This window comes from Pseudopipra pipra, chromosome W (genome assembly GCF_036250125.1).
Source record: "Pseudopipra pipra isolate bDixPip1 chromosome W, bDixPip1.hap1, whole genome shotgun sequence".
Taxonomy (NCBI): domain Eukaryota; kingdom Metazoa; phylum Chordata; class Aves; order Passeriformes; family Pipridae; genus Pseudopipra; species Pseudopipra pipra.
Genome location: NC_087580.1, coordinates 41,902,847 through 41,906,398, shown reverse-complemented (window position 1 = coordinate 41,906,398; position 3,552 = coordinate 41,902,847).

Sequence of the window (3,552 nt, the reverse complement as noted above, 5' to 3'; positions counted from 1 at the left end):
TAGGGGATGAACAACTTGGGTGAACTTTTTTGGTTGAGTGTCAGAGGAGAGAGTGGTTTGGGTGACACTGTGGAGTGAGAGAAAGAGCCCATTCCAGTTTGCTTTGATAACCCTGGAATTCACTGGAAAGGCACCACGACAGGATGCAAAGAGTCCCAGAGGTTTCTGCAGAGTCTTGGTCAAGACAGCCCTTGGGACACAGGCCTTTAGAGCACAGCTGCCAGGCTGGTGGACAAGAGGGAGGCTCATCTGCATCTGCTTCTCTCCAAGAGGAACCAAGAGGTTGCCGTAGTAACTGACTGTAGAAATGGGAATGTATGCTGGTTGCCATGGTAACAGAAATGTATGATGGTTGCCATGGTATTTGACTGTACCAGTGAGAGGTATGTTGGTTGCCATGGTAACTGATAGTGGCAATGAGAATGTATTATGGTTGCCATGGTAACCGACTGTATCTGTGGGAAGTATGATGGTTCCTGTGGTAAATGACCATAGCAATGGGAATGTATGCTGGTTTCCATGGTAACTAATTGTAGCAATGGGAATGTATGCTGGTTGCCATGGTAACCGAGCATAGCAATGAGAATCTATGATGTTTGCCATGGTAACAAAACGTAACAATGGAAATGTGTGATGTTTGCCATGGTGACTGTAGCAACGAGAATGACTGATTCTTGCCATGGTAACCGACTGTAGGAATGGGAATGTGTCATGGCTGCCATGGTAACTGACCATGGCAATGAGAATGTATGATGGTTGCCATGGTAACCGACTGTACCAAAGGGAAATATGATGGTTGCCATGGTAACTGACTGTAGCAACTGAAATGTGTGATGGTTGCCATGGTAACTGACTGTAGAACGGAAAATGTATGCTTGTTGCCATGGTAACTGACCATAGCAGTGGAAGTATGATGGTTACCATGGTAACTGACTGTGAAACAGGAATGTATGCTGGTTGCTAAGGTAACCAACTGTAGCAATGGGAATTTATGCTGGTTGCCATGGCAACCGACCATAGCAGTAGGAATGTATGAAGGTTGCCATGGTAACTGACTGTAGCAACTGAAATATGTGATGGTTGCCATGGTAACTGACTGTAGAACGGAAAATGTATGCTTGTTGCCATGGTAACTGACCATAGCAATGGAAGTGTATGATGCTTGCCATGGTAACTGATCATAGCAGCAGGAATCTATGATGGTTGCCAGAGTAACTGACTATAGCAATGAGACTGTATGATGGTTGCCATAGTAACTGACCATAGCAATGGGACTGTATGATGATTGCCATGGTAACTGAGTGTACCAGTGGGAAGTATTATGGTTCCTGTGGTAAGTGACCGTAGCAATGGAAATGTATGCTGGTTGCCATGGTAACCAACCATAGCAATAAGAATGTATGATGGTTGCCATGGTAACAGACCAAAGCAATGGAAATGTTTGATGGTTGCCATGGTAACTGACTGTAGCAAGGGGAATGTGTGATGTTTGTCATGGTAACTGACAGTAGAAACCAGAATGTGTGATGGTTGCCATGGTAATGACCGTGGCAATTGTAATGTATGATGGTTGACATGGTAACTGACTGTAGCAGTGGGAAGTATGATGGTTGCCACAGTAACTGACTGTGGCAACGGGACTGTATGATGGTTGCCATGGTAACTGACCGTAGAAATGGGAATGTGCAATGGTTGCCATGGTAACCGAGCATAGAAATAGGAATGTGTGATGGTTGCCATGGTACCTGTGTGTAGCAATGGGAATGTATGATGTTGTTCATGGTAACTGAGCATAGAAACGGGAATGTATGATGGTTGCCAAGGTAACTGGCTGTACCAATGGCAATGTGTGATGGTTGCTGTGGTAACTGACCATGGCAATGAGAATGTATGCTGGTTGCCATGGTAACCAAGCATACCAGTGGCAATCTATGATTGTTGCCACGGTAACTGACTGTAACAATGGGAATGTGTGATGGTTGCCATGGTAACTGACCGTATCAACATGACTGTATGATGGTTGCCATGGTCACGAACTGTAGCAATGGGAATGTGTGATGGTTGCCATGGTCACTGAGCATGGCAATTGGAATATATGCTGGTTGCCATGGTAACTGACTGTAGCAACGGGAATGTATTATGGTTGCCATGGTCACTGAGCATAGCAATTGGAATATATGCTGGTTGCCATGGTAACTGACTGTAGCAATGGGAATGTATTATGGTTGCCATGGTAACTGACTGTGGCAATGGGAATGTATTCTATTTGCCATGGTAACTGACCATAGCAATGGGAATGCATGCTGGTTGTCATGGCAACTGTGATTTACTTAGGCTTTAAGCACGATATTTTCATCTGCAAAAACATTAATGAGTGCCCAGAGATCTCCCAAGATGGGCTTTAAAGGTCTCAAGCACATGAGCACTAAACAGGGGCTAAGGAGCTGTGGTCTCAATGGTGTGGAGACTGAGGACAGCACAGGACAGCCCTGAGAGGGCTTGAAGGGAGGGTTTGGAGATGGTGGATCCTTTTGTCAGAGCAGAAAAGAGCATGAGAAAGAAAGAATTAATGCCAAGTGCAGCTGGGGAGGTCCTGAGTGGACATGAGGAAAAAGGAATTTCACTCCATGGAAAACACTGGGCTGGAACACGTCACCTAGGAGGAGTCTGGATGAGCCCAAGGCTTTGTGTGTGCAGGAAGAGCCAGGGAGGACGCAGAGATGTCAGTGCAGGAAGGTGCCAGCCAGGTGGGGCAGCCGGGGGGATGACGACAGCCTGCAGGGAAAGGGGCAGGGCTTGGACACCGTAGGACAGCGTGGACTGGAGAGGAGACAGGGATGGGGAGAAGCTGAAAGGCCCTGACAGAGCCACCTTCTGCAGGCCTTTGGCCATGGCTGCTGTCTGTGCCCCTGATGCCAGGAGGAGGGGAGTGGCCCTTGCAGCCCTGGGGCCTCACGGCCTCATTTTCCCTCCTCAGCAGCCTGGCAGGTGCCACCCCATGGTCCTGCCCTTGGCATTGCACATCCCACATCCCAGTGCCCCAGGAAGAGCCCTGAGGAATGAGGCAGGGACAGGATCTGCCTTCCCAGGGGCTGGGGGTCAGGGCTTGGTCCTCTGGATTAAGGAAACAAGTCAAGGTTTATTCAGCATCAGAGCCACCTTTCCCTTGCTTGTCCATCCTTGTCATCACTGTCTGCAGTTTTCTGCTCTAACTGGAACTTGGAGACACTTTCTCAGTTGTGCCCCTCAATGAGACTCATTAGCACTACAAGAAACTTCAGTGTTTCCATCTCACTTTGACTTCTTGAGAAGTTGTTTGAACTTCCTCTCAGGGACTGAGTCTCATGTAAACAACCTCAATGTCCCCTGAGGGTCATGAAATGCCTGCGGCTGTTGCTGTGCTGCTGAGCTGGGCAGGGCTCCTGGCACACAGGGAGCTCCTGGCAAGCAAGAAGAGCTTCAAAGAGACAGCTCTGCTGGTGAGCAGCTCCTCTGCACAGCCCAGCAGGGCTGAGGGCACTGCCAGGGCAGCTCAGGGACACCAGCAGGGCA